Source organism: Apium graveolens, chromosome 8, assembly GCF_009905375.1.
Source record: "Apium graveolens cultivar Ventura chromosome 8, ASM990537v1, whole genome shotgun sequence".
Taxonomy (NCBI): Eukaryota; Viridiplantae; Streptophyta; class Magnoliopsida; order Apiales; family Apiaceae; genus Apium; species Apium graveolens.
Window position 1 is genome coordinate 181,407,061 of NC_133654.1, and position 19,315 is coordinate 181,426,375.

General features: G+C 36.9%; 1 non-coding gene across 1 annotated transcript; it reads left to right on the forward strand.

Annotated features, from left to right (window-relative positions):
- Positions 1–1,799: 1,799 nt before the first annotated feature.
- LOC141682139 (small nucleolar RNA R71) lies at positions 1,800–1,906 on the forward strand. Its single transcript, XR_012559540.1, has one exon. It is a non-coding gene; the product is annotated as a small nucleolar RNA R71 (small nucleolar RNA).
- Positions 1,907–19,315: the final 17,409 nt, after the last annotated feature.

Genomic DNA, 19,315 nt, shown 5'->3' on the forward strand with positions numbered 1-19,315 from the left:
TCAGGAGCCTTGTTCAGCTCCTCCCTTCCAAGAGATTCAAAGGGCATATCCATCTTCCTCTTCCAGGGAGAAGCATTCAGGAATTGTAACTGCTCATCACCTTTATCATCTTCGCTATCAGAATTTCCCAATAAAGCCTTTTCTAAGACATCAGACCTTAGCAATTGATCAAGTTCTGAAGTAACCACAGAATCAACCAACTCCACCTTTAAGCACTCCTCATTTTTCGTAGGGAACTTTATCGCATTGAACACATTAAAAGTGACATCCTGATCCAACACTCGCATGGTGAGCTCACTTTTCTACACATCAATCAAGGTTCGGTCAGTCACCAAGAAAGGTCTTCCCAAGATTATGGAAATCTTCTTATTCTCCTCAAAATCAAGAATTATAAAATTAGCAGGGAAGATGAGTTTATCCACCTTGACCAAGACATCATCCATAATACCTCAGGGATATGTAATAGAACGGTCGGCCAACTGCAAAGTCATATAAGTAGGCTTTAGACAGGCAAGTCCAATTTCTTGAAGATTGACAAGGGCATCAGATTGATGCTAGCTCCCAAGTCACATAAACACTTGTCAAAAGACATATTCCCAATGGTGCATAGAATAGTGAAGCTTCCAGGATCTTTAAGCTTTAGAGGTAATTTCTGTTGCAGCACCGCACTGCATTCCTCCGTGAGAGCAACGGTCTTTAAGACATCAAGCTTCACCTTCCTAGAGAGAATACCTTTCATAAACTTCGCATAACTAGGCATTTGTTCAAGAGCTTCAGCGAAAGGTATGTTGATGTGAAGTTTCTTGAACACCTCCAAAAACTTCTAAAACTGCTTATCCAGCTTTTTCTTCTGCAACCTTTTAGGAAAAGGAGGTGGAGGATAGATCTGTTTCTCCCCTGTATTACCCTCAGGAGGAGTGTGCTCAATAGTAGTCTTCCTTGGTTCCACTTCTACTTCCTTCTGCATTTCTTCATCTTTAGCGTTAACTTCAGAATCTGGAGATTTAGCTTTTTCAGGAGTTGCAACCTTACCCGACCTCAATGTGATTGCCTTAACATGCTCCTTAGCTTCCTTCTTGCCCGACACTTCAGTATCACTTGGAAGCGTGCCAGGTTGACGATTCAGTAATGCATTAGCAAACTGCCCAATCTGATTCTCCAAGGTCTTGATAGAAATAGCTTGGCTCTTGCACATGAGCCTCAACTCCTCCAATTTAGATTTTTCATTAGCTTGTGGTAACTGCTGAAGTTGAAGTTATTTACTAGGGGCATATTGCGGTTGTTAAAAATTAGGAGGGTTATACTGCTTTGTTGTGTATGGCTGATAAGGTTGTTGCACCGCATTCTGATTGTTGCTCCAACTGAAGTTAGGATGATTGTGGTTATTGGGATGATAAGTGGCTGGAGCTTGCTGTTGTGATCTCTGAAAGTTTCTCACAAATTGAGTTGATTCGCTAGAAATAGCACACTGCTCAATTTCATGTGCCCCCGCATAAAGTTCACAAACACTAGTGATTTGATTAACTCCATAGTTAGCCAAAGAGTCCACTTTCATCGTCGAAGCTTGAAGTTGAGCAGCTATAGCAGTAGCTGTATCCACTTCCAGAATTCTTGCTACCTTTTCTTGCAACATTTTTTGTGTAGGATTCTGGTATTCATTAGCTGGCATAAGCTCAATCAACTCATAAGCTTCATTAGAGCTTTTGGCCCATAAGGCTCCACCAGATGCTGCATCGAGCATAGGTCTAGACTGTGCACCCAAACCATTGTAGAAACAGTTTATAATCATCCAATCAGGCATGCCATGGTGTGGGAACTTTCTTAGCATCTCCTTATAACGATCACAAGCCTCACACAGAGATTCTCCAGTTTGCTGTACAAACTGAGTAAGAGCATTCCTGATTGCAGCAGTCTTTGCCATATGAAAGAATTTAGTAAGGAACTTTTGAGAAAGATCCTCCCATTTGGTGATAGCCTCTTGTGGTAGAGAATGTAACCAACACTTTTCTTTATCCCTTAGAGAGAATGGGAAAAGTCTCAGATTGATAGCATCTTCAGTCACCCCATTGAACTTGAAAGTGTCGCAGATCTCGATGAAATCCCTGATGTGCATGTTCGGGTCTTCTATAGGAGAAACCCCAAACTGAACTGAGTTTTGTATCATCTGAATCGTGCTCGACTTGATCTCAAAAGTGTTAGCCGAGATGGCTGGTCTGATGATGCTTGACTGAATATCATTGATCTTAGGCTGAGAATAGTCCATCAAAGCCTTACGAATTTCTTCTTGATCTCCCACCACTACTAAAGCTGGTTCCTCGACTTTTTCTTCTTCTTCTACTTTCTCTTCGTCCTCAAAAACTTCCCTTCAAATCACTACAGCTTCCTCATCGGCTTGATCCATAGTGTAACACCCCCAAATCCGGGGTCGGGGATCCGGGTTGTCAAGAGTTTCATATCCCTTAATAACACCCAATCTTAATAATTAATCAACTACTCTGTACTGTGACCCCACAATAAACACACACACCACAAGTTATAGTCTCAGAGATGAACATCCAAAAATAATCACAAGTCATTTTATTCCACAATTATCTGCCAATACACCTTAAAAGGTTTTCTGAATAAATTTACATTTTCTTTGCCATTATTACAAAGTCATAAATATACATAAATCTGGTACATCAAAAGTTGAAAGCCTAGCCTATTGGTAGCTCCTACCTCAGCTACGGCGGCATCAACGCTTCCAGAAAACTGCGGAACGTTTCCTAACCGCTTGTGAATTGGAAGCTTGGTCTTGTTTATCTTTTCTATCTGTTGTTGTGTGATGAAAGAAGAAAGCAAGGGTGAGCAGCAAGCCCACCAAAATAATATGTATAATGATTAACAATATATGAGCCTTCTCAAAGTACTCATGAAAGTCTTGGTCAAAAGAAATGAACCAAGTTTGATATCTTAATGCGATGAAGTCGCAAAATATTCAGTATACATACATATATACTTTTCAAAATCTTGGAAGTCCTCTTCCATGCATAATATACACAGAGTTCCAGTTTTTAACTGTATAAAAATAAATAAATATCGTTGCAAGGTGATCTCATATATCTAACCTTGTCTTAACGTTTTTTCTGAAAGTCTTTGATATGCATAAGATATCATTTACTAGATATAAGTTTAAAAGATGAAGTTACAAGATACTCCAATATACTTATATCTTTTCCGAATACTACTTGAACTAACACCGTTCAAGTTATAATTAGTTTCAAAAGTTCATCACACTGATGAGACTACAAGATAAGACTTGAATAGATTCAATCTTTGAAATATTTTGAAGGAAATGAAGTTATGATATACTTCATTAAGTTCTGATATATATTTATATCCACATATACATCTTCTTTATACATTTCCTGAAAACCTCTGTCATGTAAGGTATGAACAGAGTTTGTAACATCCAATAAATTTTTGGAAGGAAAAAGAATGGTGGCATAAACCCGATATATTGCTGATCATGCAAAGATACCAATAAGTAACCTTTTCTACTAGTAGATGGACGAATTCCCCACTGGTCATCACCCTGGCCGTAATAGGACCTTATGCTGGACTGCCACTCAGCCACTTATGCATTTGATGGACTCCCACTGAGCCACTTACACTATCATGGACGCCCAATGAGCCCATGTTGCTTATGCCGACTCGATAGATGGACTTACTTCCCGAACGTTGGGTAAGTAATCAATTCATTTACCAAAACTGCAACCTTGTTGCGAATATAAAATACACCATAGAGCCGGATCCCTCAGGTTTTGAGCGAGTATTTAAATCCCCTTTTTAAAAGGAAGATCTTAAATATAAAATGAGTTTTGGGATCCGCTCTAACTTTTAAAAATCATTTTGAAGACTCGAAAACACTTTAAAGAGTGTTTGGAATAATGCTGATTTAATAAAGTAAATCAGTCTCAATATAAAAGAAATATCTGAATATTATTATTTAAATAATATTCCCATAAAGAATAATTGAGGTAGAAGTTGGAAAACTTACTTGAAATGAATAGTAAATAATCAAAGATATACTTATACGAAAGTAATATCTTTATTTGAATATCAAAAGTAAGTTTGATTATCGAACATTATTCTTTAATAAAATAAAGAATATTAATAAATAGTAAGCGGAGTCATAATACCTCGAATGAATATTATAAACAATATTCATTAAATAAAATAAAGGAGTCATACATCCTCAAATGAATATCCAATTAATAATCATTAATAATATAACTGAGTCATAAGCCCTCGAATGAATATTCGAAATAATATTTAATTAATACAATAAAAGGAGTCATAAGTCCTCGGATGAATATTCGAAATAATATTCAATAATAAAATAAAGGAGTCATAAGTCCTCGGATGAATATTCGAAATAATATTCAATAATAAAATAAAGTTAAAGTTATCGAATAAACCTTATTCGATTAATAGTTTTGAAAACTATAACCATATATATATAAAAATATATATATTATACTCGGGAACATCGACTCCCGGTTTAGAAATATGTTCACCTTTTATCCCCTATACTAAGGGTAAACTCAAATACCGCTTATCTCTAGCATATGTATTATGCAACTATAAGCGTTTGAACCAACATATATATAAATCAAGAATATGAAACAGGCATGCATATATACCATATCACATGCTACAATATATCACAAGAGTTTGCTAATAACAAATATGCATTTAACGCAAGATCATGCACATATACATATACATCACAACAACAATTATACGGGTAGAAAACTTGCCTGAGCGACTGAGGGTTATGAATGGCTCGGGACGAGTCTGGTAACCTATAAACAACAAGTAAGTTGGAATTAAATCAAAGTCACTTGTAAATCTATACTCTAACCAACTTAGACTCTAACGCTCGTTTTGCGCTTACTGATTCTCTTAAGTCACTCGAGTACCCTCGGCTCCATCATTTTTAATAAATTACCCATTACGAGTTTTAAGGCGATTCCTTCGCGAGTGTCTTACCAACTACCTAACACACTTAACATAATTGATTCATACACCAATTAACCCTTTTTAGGTCTTTAACCTATGTTTCAAAGTAAGGCGAGGGGTAATATTTTGTTCGCGAAATGTCGTTACTTAAAACGGCCGTTTCTCCTAAACCGTACATCGGAATCAAACGAACCACATATCAAAACAAAGCTCGTAACATGAACTATCTAAAAATGGCAATGGTCAAAGTCTAGCAGGGGGTTCTCGGGTCCTAATGTTATGAACAAAAGCAGTCTAAAGTAAATCGGACATTATGACGGCTATGTTTACGCGATTTCCCAAATTTAAACCATTCCAAATCCACCACAATTCAATCCACAATCAAAACTCCATCCATACCATACTACAACAGCCCCAACAACTCAATATTACCAATTCATACTTATTTCTCAATTATGAACTAAGAGTTTACTTAAGTTCATTAACTAATAACCAAGACTTCCAATCTTCAAAAATATCACAAAACCAACCAATCTCTAAACACACAATAATCATGCCTCTCATCAACTAAACTACTCATAACAAGCTTTAAACATGATTACACACCCATTACACTAACCCATCATCTAAACCTTAGGAAATCTAAACAACAAAGCTTAAGACTAAGATCATGAAGAGTTATACCTTCCTTGAAGCTTTTAATCCATGAAAGATCCTTGGAATACCCATGGAAGCCTTAATCTAACCTCCTACAAGCTTGATCTTTCAAAGAAATCAAGAACACAAAAATTAATTTCAAGAAGTACTATTCACCATCTTCTTCCTTGATTTATAAAAAAAGATTGGCTTGGAATTAGAAGCTTAAACTTATAGGAAGTATGTAACTATCCATGGGGAAGCTTAGATAAATACCTTGCCAAATAGTAAGTGGTGGAGCTTGGATCTTCATTTTTTAAGAAAAGGGCCGAGAGCTTCAAGAAGAAAAAGAAAGGAAATGAATTTTTTGCTTGCTTGGTGTGTTTGTGATTTGTTTTGCTTGCCTTGGTTGCTTTTGATTTGTTTTGGGTAATTACTTTTCTAACCTTGACTTTGTGTGGTTTTAAATCAACCACATCTCTTTCCCCTTATGTCATGCTTACATAATCAAGTGATGTCACCCTCCCTCCTTTGTCCTCTTCCTATTGGTTTGATGACATCATCCCCATTAATCCCTTTGATTAGCTTCTAATTGTTTGCCTAATGACCACTGATCTGTTATACGGTTCGCTTAACTTTCGCTTTCGTTTATCGTTTGAGGGATCATACCCGGGATCTTATTACTTGGGTTTCCTTAACCTATCTCAATACATTATATTCCTTTTATGATCCTCTCTTATAATCCTTTAATTTAAATCCTTTTTATCCTGTTACCTTATACTCAATTCTTTCCGTATCTAGTGGATTTCCGGGAAAAATCAAAGTTTTCGGAATTGGATTCTGACGATCTTTACATACACTTATATACCACATAGAGTACTAATAATATCCCAGAAGATCAATAACAGAACCCCTACATAGTGTGGCATGAAAAGTTTTCTCATTCAGCATAATCTGCAAAATCACTATTCATAAGGGTTTCAAAAATTTCCAAAAATTGGGGTTATTACACATAGTTCTCTTATGAGCCCATGAACGCGTATGTATACACGCTCGCTAGAGTACCTGAAACAGGATAAGGAAAAGAGTAGGTAAGTAACAATGTCTGAGTCAATGAACTTTAACGATCACTGATGACAAACACATAAACAAAAAGTTAACACTGAGTCCCCGGCAGTGATGCCAAAAACTTGTTAGTCGCTAAGCACGTACTAATAATTCATGCAAGTATACGATATAGCAAGTAATATAGAATTATTTCTAGTTCATTTCCACAGGGACTGGTTTAGGTTAACTTTGTGATTTATGCACTTATGCAACAATTATATGGCTATTATTCAATGCTAAGATGAATAACAATTTGGGTTTTGATTATACTACGATTAACTACTGAGAATTATACTAGAGAACATAAACTAAGAGATTAAAGAGAGTTGAATAATATATGATACAAATATGGGATTTTAACTTCATTAAATACTTCATTCAATAGCCTTATTGTTCTTAACCTTAGCATGTAATGGTGATGACACAAATAAGACAACACGAAACTGCTAAATGCCAACTTTCGTTGCACGAATAACATACTGCCAGACATCCACAAAAGAGATAGAAGCTGAACAGACACCAATTATATTGAGATCCTATATGTCTATAGAATTTGACAACATAATGGCTTAATGCACAAGTTATCTATCGTGATTACATAGGGTAAGTAAGATGGTTAAAATTACTTATGAATCATGCATAACGGTAACATATGAACCTATGCTAGCATGGAAAGTTCTAAATCCTTAAATTCATTATCCCTTAATTAAAGATTAACACGCTATCTTATAAGTTCGCGATGCTCATAAGATGAATAAGCACAATCAATATTAGGTTATCATACAATCACCACACACTAAGGCATCGAAACAAATTAATTAAATAAATCCATAGATAAATCCGCTAGAACCCCATGATAACGATTACCCCATAATCGGACTCATCATCAACGTGATTTCCGAAGAAAGCATGGTATAATAAACGTAGACTTTATACTTATTAAATAATAAACCAAGTACGAAATAATAGTATAGGTTCACGAATAAGAAAACTAGCATCCAAATTTACAACTTAGAACAAAGAATCACAAGTATAAACTAGGTCTTCTTCGCCTTCGTTGAATTGTGCTAAAACGGTCTTCTTACGCCTTCTCCTTGTGCTCTGGTACGTCTCTCTTGAAAAATGACCTTTATTTAGGTATATATAGCAGCCCATGCATAGTGAAAGTCCTCCAATCAAAAGCCCACAAGAATCAGGATTCTAAAGTCCTAAACCAGCGCGGGCGCGCTGTGTCTCTATACTTTGGGCGCGGGCGCGCGCTATGACAGCACGGGCGCGGCGCTGGCCTTCTGGAGAAAATTCCATTTTTCTTCTTGTCTTGCTGCAATGACTTGGTCTTCACGAGCTTAATTCCTTGGACACCATCCTAACACCATATTAGCATCAAATCAATGCTAATTCACCTGAATTCAAGATTAATGCCTGAAATGCAAAAATACTAGAAAACACATTAAAACACCAACAACTTGAGTACAAATACACCAATTCAAAGCTTAATGGAGCGTTATAAAGTGTCATAATGCCACTCAACAGTGGTTCGCAGATATAGTGAACTACCTTGTGGGCAATATTATGCCCCCAGACTTGTGTTCTGCTTAAAGGAAGAAGTTTTTTCATGAGGTGAAGTGGTACATGTGGGATGAACCATTCTTGTTGAGGCAACGAACTGACCAAATCATCAGGAGATGTATTCCGTACAGCGAAACGGGGGGGGGGATCTTGCGAGACTGTCATTTGACTGTTTATGGAGGCCACTGTGATGGAGAGAAGTCAGTAGCTCGTATCCTTCAAGCGGGATTTTTTCTGGCCTCTATTGTTTAAGGATGCGTGTAACACCCCCAGATCCGGGGTCGGGGATCCGGGTCGTCACGGTCTTTCATTCCACAATACCACTTCACTTACTTAATAAAAATAACCTTATGCTGTGACCCCACACTAACACACACCACAACCCGTTATAGTCTCAGAGATGAACATAAAAAAAATATAACCACAAGTAATTATATTCCACAATTATCTGCCAATACACCTTAAAAGGTTTTCTGAATAGATTTACATTTTATTTGCCATTACTACAATTCATATTATACATAAGTCTGGTACATCAAAAGTTGAAAGCCTAGCCTATTGGTAGTTCCTACCTCAGCTACAGCAGCATCAACGCTTCCAGAAGACTGCCGAACGTTTTCTAACCTCTTGCGAATCGGGAGCTTGGTCCGGTTCATCTTGTCTATCTGATGTTGTGTGATGAAAGAAGAAAGCAAGGGTGAGCAGCAAGCCCACCAAAATAATATGCATAATTATTTACAGTATATGAGTCTACTCATAATACTCATGAAAGTCTTGGTCAAAAGAAATGAACCAAGTTGATAACTTAATGCGATGAAGTCGCAAAATATTCAGTATATATATATACATATATACTTTTCAAAATATTGGAAGTCCTCTTCCATGCATAATATACACAAAGTCCCAGTGTATAACTGTATATAAAAAAATATCGTTGCAAGGTGATCTTATATATCTAACCTTGTCTCAACGTTTTTCTGAAAATCTTTGTCATTCATAAGACAATTATTAATTAGATATAAGTTTAAAAGATGAGGTTACCAAATACCCCAATATACTTATATCTTTCCCAATACTACTTGAACTACCACCATTCAAGTTATAATCAGTTTCAAAAGTTCATCCCACTGATGAGACCACAAGATAAGACTTGAATAGATTCAATCTTTGAAATATTATTGAATGAAAAAGTTATGAGATACTTTATTTAGTCCCGATATATATATATATCCACATATATATATCCCTTTAAACATTTCCTGGAATCTCTGTTATGCAAAGTATGAACAGAGTTTGAAACATCCAATGAATTTTGGAAAGGAAAAGAATTTTGGCATAAACCCGATATCCTGCTGATCAGGCAAAGATACCAATAAGTAACCTTTTCTACTAGTAGATGGACGAATTCCCCACTGGTCATCACCCTGGTCATAATTAAGACCTATGCTGGACTGCCACTCAGCCACCTATGCATTTGATGGACTCCCACTGAGCCACTTACACAATAATAGACCGTACCTCGGCCTGTCGCTTATGCCGACTCAATGAGAGGGGCTTACTTCCCGAACGTTGGGCAAGTAATCAATTCATTTACCAAATCTGCAACCTTGTTGCGAATATAAAATACACCACAGAGCCGGACTCCCCAGGTTTTTGAGCGAGTATTTAAATCCCCTTTAAAAAAGAAGATCTTAAATATAAAAATGAGTTTTGGGATCCGCTCTGACTTTTAAAAATCATTTTGAAGACTCGAAAACACTTTAAAGAGTGTTTGGAGTAAGACTGATTTAATGAAGTAAATCAGTCCCCAAAATATTAGAAAATATCTGAATATTATTAATTAAATAATATTCCCATAAAGAATAATCTTTATAAAAAAATAATTGAAGTAGAAGTATTAAAATTTATACTTGAAACGAGTATTAAATAACCAAAGATATACTTATATGAAAGTATTATCTTTATTTGAGTAATCGAAAATAAGTTTGATTATTTACACCTTATTCTTTAATAAAATAAAGAATATATCTCAGCAAATAATCGGAGTCATAGATCCTCAAATGAATATTCAAATAATATTCAATAAATAAAATAAGCTGAGTCATAATACCTCGAATGAATATTATAAATAATATTCATTAAATAAAATAAAGGAGTCATACATCCTCAAATGAATATTCAAATAATATTCATAAATAATATAAAAGAGTCATAAGCCTTCGAATGAATATTCAAATAATATTCAATAAATAAATAAAAGGAGTCATAAGTCCTTGAATAATATTCGAAATAATATTCAATAATAAAATAAAGTTTAAAGTTATCGAATAAACCTTATTCGATTAATAGTTTGGAAAACTATAACCATATATATATATATAAATATATATATATATATGTATATCCATATCCATATATATACAAGATTACTCGGGATCCTCGACTCCCGGTTTTAGAAAATATTTTCACCTTTGGGTCCCTATACTAAGGGTATATGCAAGATACAACTATCCTCTAGCATAGGTATTATCAAATAACCAACAGATATAAATTTCAAGAATATGAAACAGGCATGCATATATACCATATCACATGCTACAATATATCGCAAAAATTTGCTATCAACAATCATGCAATATCACAAGATAATGCATATACATATGTTTACATCACAACAACAGTATAACGGATAGAATACTTGCCTGAGCGACTGGGGGCTACGAATGGCTCGGGACGAGTCTGGTAACCTATAAACAACAAGTAAGTTGGAATTAAACCAAAGTCACTTGTAAATCTATACTTTAACTAACTTAGACTCTAACGCTTGTTTTGCGCTCACTGATTCGCTTAAGTCACTCGGGTACCCTCGGCTCCACCATTTTTAATAATTTAACCTTTACGAGTTTTAAAGCGATTCCTTCGCGAGTGACTTACCAACTGCCTAAAACACTTACCATAAATGTTTCATGCATTAATTAACCCTTTTTGGTCTTTAACCTATATTTCAAAGTAAGGCGAGGGAAAAAGTTTCGTTCGTGAAACGCCGTTACCTGAAACGGTCGTTTCTCCTAAACCGTAAATCGGAATCGAACGAACTACATATCAAAACGAAGCTCGTAACATGAGCTATCTAAACATGGCAGTGGTCACAATCTAGCAGGGGGTTCTCGGGTCCTAATGCTATGCACAAAAACAGTCCAAAGAAAATCGGACGTTACGACGGCTATGTTTACGCGATTTCCCATTTTTTTAAACCATCCACAATCAACCCAAACCATCCTCAAATCCAACACACAACAAACATCCATCCTTATCACATCATAACAATCCCAACCAATTCACTTTTAATCATTCATACATATGCTTAAACCTAACTTTAATCATACTTAAGTTTCTTTAAATCAAAACCACAAAATTACCATTTCATTTCACTACCATTCCAAATCTCAAACTCTAATCATAACAACAAGATACCATAACATCCTACTCATCAAAATCACCTTATAATATATATGAACCTAGGGTTTGGAAATGGTATACCTTCCTTGGAGTGGTGGGTAGAGCTAAGAAGCCTTAAGAAACTTTGAGAAGCCTTAGGAAAGCTTGGATCTTCAAGAAAACAAGACAAACTTCAAGTTAAAAATCTTGAAAACACTATTCATTATCTTCTTCATTGGTTAAATGAAGAAGTTAGAGAAAGAATTAATGGCTTAAACTCATGATATAGCCATAACTAAGCATGAAGATGATTAGGGAATTTTCTTACCAATTAAGGATGCTTGGATCTTGATTTTTGAAAAATCTACCCTTTAAAATGTGTAAAAGCCGAGAGCAAAGTGAAGAACAAGGCCTTGGTTGATTTTGATTTTTGATGAAATGATTTTGCTAGCTTGGTTGGCTTGGTTTTTGTTTTTGATTTAGCAAATTACTACCTTGCCCTTGAATTTGTGTGGTTCTTATTCAACCACACCTCCTTCCTTCCTATGTCATGCTTACCTCATCCTCATGATGTCATCCTTCCTTCCTTGTCTTCTTTCTATTGGTTGGATGACATCATTCCCATTAATCCCTTTGATTAACTTCCTAATCGTTTGCCTAATGACCGCTGATCTGCTATACGGTTCGCTTAACTTTCGTTCTCGTTTTATCGTTTGAAGGATCATACCCGGGATCTTATTACTTAGGTTCCCTTAACCTTTCTCAATATATTATATTCCTTCTATGATCCTCTTTTATAATCCTTTAATTTAAATCCTTTTTATCCTGTTACCTTATACTCAATTCTCTCCGTATATTGTGGATTTCCGGGAAAAACCAAAGTGTTCGGAATTGGATTCTGACGATCTTTACATACACTTATATACTCCATAGAGTACTAATAATATCCCATAAGATCAATAACAGAACCCCTACATAGCGTGGCATGAAAAGTTTTCTCATTCAGCAAAAACACTATTCATAAGGGTTTCAAAATTTTCCAAAAATTGGGGTTATTACAGTCTCCCCTCCTTAAAAAGATTCCGTCCCGGAATCAGATAGAAAATGAATAGGGATACCTTCCTTAGTATTGCACTTTCTAACTCTCAAGTCAATTCTCCACATTGTGGTCCTACCACCAAACTCTGCCTAGTTTGATAACCCTTCTCCTAAGCACTTGTTCCTTTTCACTCTGTAACCCTTCCTGGTTGCTCCATATAGGTTACGTCGGGTTGCATATCTATGCGCTCATATGCCTCTATTTATCTGGCATCTAAATTACACTTCCTTAACATTGATACGTGAAACACGTTACGAACTTGCTACAGGTTCTGGGTTAAGGCTAGCTCATATGCTAACTTCCCAAACGTCTTAATATATCCAAGGGTCCAACAAATTGTAGACTTAGCTTTCCTTTCTTTCCGAACCTCATCAATCCTTTCCAAGGGATACCTATAACATTACTAGGTCCCCTATTTCATACTCTTTATCCTTTCATGTCAAATCAACATACTTATCATGTCCATCTTGGGCTACTACCAGCCGTCCTCTGATTAGATCTATCATATCCTTGGTCCTTGGGACTACTACGGGTCCGAGCATCTTGCGCTCTACAACTTCATCCTAACATAAGGGAGATCGACATTGTCTTCCCTCAAGGATCTCATACGGCGATATCTCAATACTGACATATGATCTATTGTCGTAAGAAAACTCAATCCGTGTTAAGTGATCATTCTAATTTCTTTCAAGTCTATTGCACAGACCCTCATTATAGCTTTTAACATTAAAGCTTTTACTTCTCAATACCCATTCTTTTCCAGTTCGTAATCGCTACTACCTTCCGTTCCTAATATTATACTGGTTATACTTTTGCTCGTTAGCGTTCTATAACCTTTTAATAACCATGCCAACCTTAGTATCACGAATGTGTTTCCATTCCGAATACTACCACAACTTTATTACTCCTTTTTCAGCTGTTTCTATTTTCCAAAATTTGATCAATCAAATAGAATTAAAGGAATTTGTTGAGAGATCACTATGATCATGAACACTTGTTATATCGCATAGTTAGTACAGAAGGTGGCCAGCCTTTAGTACTTGACAAGCAATTAAACAATAGATGGTATCCTACTAGGCTTCTATCACACAGATAGATAGTCATTCGGCAATACCTCCCCTTCTGGAAGGGTTGTTCTTCTCAGTTTATATGAAATGAAAGAAGAGAAAAGAACAAATTGAAGAGAATTGTATATTCATAAAAATTTTATTGCCATAAAATATCTGGCTTGGAATCTACCTCTGAACTATAGAGGTTTGTCATAGAAGAACAAAACATATATGTATTTATATCAACATCAAGTGTTATAGCATCACATTTCACGTGCCTAAATATTTTCGCTATCCCGTCCATCATTCTATGGACCCATGCTCTTCCTCGAGCTTATACACAATTACCTTTGGAACTCCCTCGACATCGAAAATCGAATCTGGGATCTCATTCTAGACATCATCGTTACTTGAATTCTATGCTTGCACCGCAACCTTCCTCGTATAATAATACGACTCTCTATTGATAAGAAAGAATAATAATTCACTAGGTAGATACTCTACTTAATTAGTCTATCAATGATAACTTATACACTACCACGACCCGATTAGTGGTACTCAATCTCAACACCCATTCCAATACAACTCTCACGGTTGTAATCAGCTCATTACTCGCAGAATCATTGCTGCCTTACTACGGTCCACCACTGACCTACTGTAGTCATTCATTTTCCATGAAGTCTTAATAGCTAACCATACGGAGTCTATCCATGTCGTATCAAATCATTCTAAGGAGGTAACATAATCACCACTCCTGATTCATGAAGAACACTCCTGATCCTGACATACATACATGACATGAAGCATATAAAATTGCAGAAGAGTTTCAATCAAAGCACCGATAGCGGGTTAATACCATTCTTAATCATATGCCTTCAATAGAAGACTTAACTTAAAGGTTCGTGTAGTCCTTTTTGAAATATGGTCCTGGATTATTCTCAAGATAGGACCTTCTAAGATAGATAGCCCGTTCATGGCGATTACACGAATTAAACCTTTACCTACTACTATTACGGTTGGGTATTGCACCGTCATCAGAAGGAATGTCAATCTTCCAAACCATAATTCAACCTTCACATTTCTAACCATCATCACTGTATTCTTTTGGCACACGCGCCTATAATTATCCACTTACCTTTAAAGTGTCGGCCACCTCTTTGGCCTTTCCTGATAGTAAAATTTCCTTACAGTCAATGTCTTTTTAACCACCTCCAAATAAATTTTCTACCTTATTTCCGATCACTGCTTGAGTGAAGATGTTTTCCTTAATATCTGATGAGTAAAAAAAAAAATCACCATTTTTCCATAAGTTATTGCCTCAGTCTTTAGAGGTTAATCACTGTCACGACTGACTCTCAATCATACTTAGAACATCTTTTATCCTAGGCCCTAATTGCCCTGAACAATTTCGACCATTACTGGTTCGATCCATACTTTCTCGTGGTTTAACACGTGCCCCACTTGGCAACATCATAATTACGTCATATTTCCTTTATCAACATTTCTATTCTTGAGAATTTCGAATATTACCTTTCTCCCTGTAAAACCTCTAAGGTTATCCTTCAATCGTTCCTCCTGTATTCCCTAGATACAGGGCATATCAAACTACCATTTACTAATACTAGAACCATTGTCTATATACTTCTGAAAAATTTCTCCACTGATTCTTAAAGGTTGTTGCTACCTTAACCCTTTCCCAATCATACTGTCAAAACTCATACTGTCCCTATTAAGGGTGAAATGCCAACCTTTAGGCATTCCCCTAGGATTCGTTTTAAGTTACCGATGTTCTATCCTTGATTCCACCTTTAAAAAGGTACATGCATCCTTCCATGGATAAATCAAGTCATATATTCCTGATAAGGGTGTCTTATTCAATCATTTACACCTCGATAGTATATGCCTAATTTCCCAATAACATCTGTATTCAAAATGAGGTTAATCAATATGGCCTCCAAAAGATAACAACGGTTATCCGCTTTTCTTTCCTGATTTGGTAATGATAACATGGATGTTCTGGAAGATATTGGTCATGTTCAACGTGAACTTCTTCTTAATAATTCCTTATTTACTTTTGTTGTTTATCTCAACAGTCATCTCAATGTTGGGATATCTTTCATACCCAGCGTCTCCCTTTTTAGGTATCATGCCCCTGGTCTTACACTTCACATTCTTGAAGGTCACTTCCTTCATCCAATTTTCCTAATTTCTTACTTCCTTGTCTCCTCAGTCTATCTGCGTCTCATTATTTATCCTTCGAACTATCTCAAGGTTTCCTCGAATCCCCCCAACTTACAGGGGGTAAACTATATATATCTCTTATGCCTTCCACCATCAACTTTAACTCATGGTGAATCACCCTCATCCTTACGAATGCATACTTTTCTATATCTATTGCTATGAGTCTTTAGGGTTTCCTTATACCCAACTCCCTTATCATACCTCAAACTCTATTGCCTTTATATTCCTTTCCACTTCAGTTTCTTATTATTTTTCTTTCTCTTATCATTATTTCATGAACAAACACAACATAAGCATTGATTTCAAATATCCCGTCATTCTGGATTCGTGCCCTCAGAACGAATCTTGACAACTTTTTACAACTTAGATTCATAATTCATCATACTCGTCCGCCTTTGTTCTGGCTCTAAAGCTTTTACACTATCTCCATAACCTTGGGAATTACCTTCCCGAAAACAATTGACTAAACTTTAATCAGTTTATTATAATCTCTGGCTCCATGCCTTTCTTGGTCTTTCACCAGCGGGTGGTCTCTCCCTTAGGAGGGTAAGTGACAAAAACACTCTTTTGTGATTCGTCAATCATTCAGAATCTCGAATGATTCCTATATTTCCTTTAGCCAGGCTCTTGCCTCGACTGGGTCAGCTTGTTCCTTGGAACTCTGAGAACTTAGCGACTTAAAGGTCCTGAAAGAATTTCTCACCGCATTGCTTCCTCAGGGTGGTGGTTGGGGATAATAGTCTAAGTTCTTTTTAGACAGGTCCATGAATTGCCATATAGGGGTACCGTCTCGGGTCTCCTTTCCTTACTCGACTTTTGTTTCCTCAGTCTAACGTTTCTTCCTACTCCCCATAATTGGAGTCATCTTTTAATTTAAAATCTTCATTTTCCACTTTATTTTCCGGGTTCTTTATCTCTTGATGGCGTCCTCCCTGACTATCACATTCAGGGTTTGCTCTAACCTTATTCCTTGTGGGGCATATTACTTGGAAAATTTTGAGAGTCTCTGGATATTTGTCTTACTTACTTTGCTTAAGTCTTCCCCTCGTTTAGTCCTTGCACGATTGCAAATTATGAATTCTTAAGTTCGATAAACTTCATGACACTCTCTTAAGTGTTAATAGAGCAATTAACAATGTGATTTATCACAATCAAACTGATCTGTACTGAAATTAACGAATATATACATAACCATTTGTTCGAGGGTACAACAACTGAACATATTAAAGAGGATTACATCATATGAACTTATCGCTCCTATCCCAAAAGTACTACCATAAATAGTCATCTCGTCATTAATACTAATCATTCATAACTTAGGCTAATCATCCAAAAGCGGTGCTACATGAGACCCTTGTTTGATTGCTCTGGCCTTGCACACTACCATGGATTAAGAGGTGCGAGCACGCACAACATCCCTAACCTGTTCCATCACAGAGGTGATGAGGTCTAAGATAGTCGCAAGTAGAGCTGGATCAACCTGACCCTCAAGATGGCCTCTAGCTGTAACACGGGTGGTAGCCTCAATCCTTTCCATGCTATACGCTAATCCTGCCGGAAGTATCCCACCCTCAATCCTTGGTGCAGTAAGTCGATCCAACAGATCACTCCTAACATTCCGGGCCTCTGACAGGCCACCCAAAGTCATATGATAATCAGCGATAAGAGAAGCCTGAGTGGTAGCATCTAGCAGTCCATGGGGAACAGGTGGTGCAGACCCAGGAGATCCAAATGGATAACCAAGCACGGTATCAGGTGACAATGGTGCAGGGGATAAAGGTGGCATTTCCTCAGTATGTGCTGGGCTCTGTACAGGGGAGGGAACAGGAATTGGTGGAACCTCATGGAGGTCTACAGGAGCCTCTGGAAGAGGGTCTGATACTGGTATAATTGGGGTCGTGGAAGGCCCCACTCCTTCTGCCCTCATTAACTTTTGTGCCCTTGGTAACTCTTCATTCTCTAGGGCCACCCTCGCGGCCATTCTTGCTCTGGTAGTCGCCCTGACTACGGTCATCTGTTCCTCAACGGTCCTCTCTTCATTCTCATCAGGATCCTCCATGAGATCCTCCTCAGCCACAATCCTTTCCGGGATAACATCCTCAACCGCAGCATTCTCTAGCTGAACCTCATCCGGTCCCTCATTAGGGTACTCCATCGGATTCACAATTTGATCTCCAACTTGTAATAAAACATCCTCATGCTGATGCTCCTGAACCTCAAGGTTTGGTGCCCCGCTGCCCTATACGAGAACAAACTATGTTACTATCACGATACCTATAAGGGTTCCCATAAGGGTTTTAACTGTCAGTGCTACGTTAGGTAGCCCGACTATGAACTTGGCAAGAGTTCTTATTATCTTAGTGAACTTATTATCTTAACGTCCCATCATCTCTGAGGTTTATAACGCTTGGCTCTGATACCATTTCTGTAACACCCCCAGATCCGGGGGTCGGGGATCCGGGTCGTCACGGTCTTTCATTCCACAATACCACTTCACTTACTTAATAAAAATAACCTTATGCTGTGACCCCACACTAACACACACCACAACCCGTTATAGTCTCAGAGATGAACATAAAAAAAATATAACCACAAGTAATTATATTCCACAATTATCTGCCAATACACCTTAAAAGGTTTTCTGAATAGATTTACATTTTATTTGCCATTACTACAATTCATATTATACATAAGTCTGGTACATCAAAAGTTGAAAGCCTAGCCTATTGGTAGTTCCTACCTCAGCTACAGCAGCATCAACGCTTCCAGAAGACTGCCGAACGTTTCTAACCTCTTGCGAATCGGGAGCTTGGTCCGGTTCATCTTGTCTATCTGATGTTGTGTGATGAAAGAAGAAAGCAAGGGTGAGCAGCAAGCCCACCAAAATAATATGCATAATTATTTACAGTATATGAGTCTACTCATAATACTCATGAAAGTCTTGGTCAAAGAAATGAACCAAGTTGATAACTTAATGCGATGAAGTCGCAAAATATTCAGATATATATATACATATATACTTTTCAAAATATTGGAAGTCCTCTTCCATGCATAATATACACAAAGTCCCAGTGTATAACTGTATATAAAAAAATATCGTTGCAAGGTGATCTTATATATCTAACCTTGTCTCAACGTTTTTCTGAAAATCTTTGTCATTCATAAGACAATT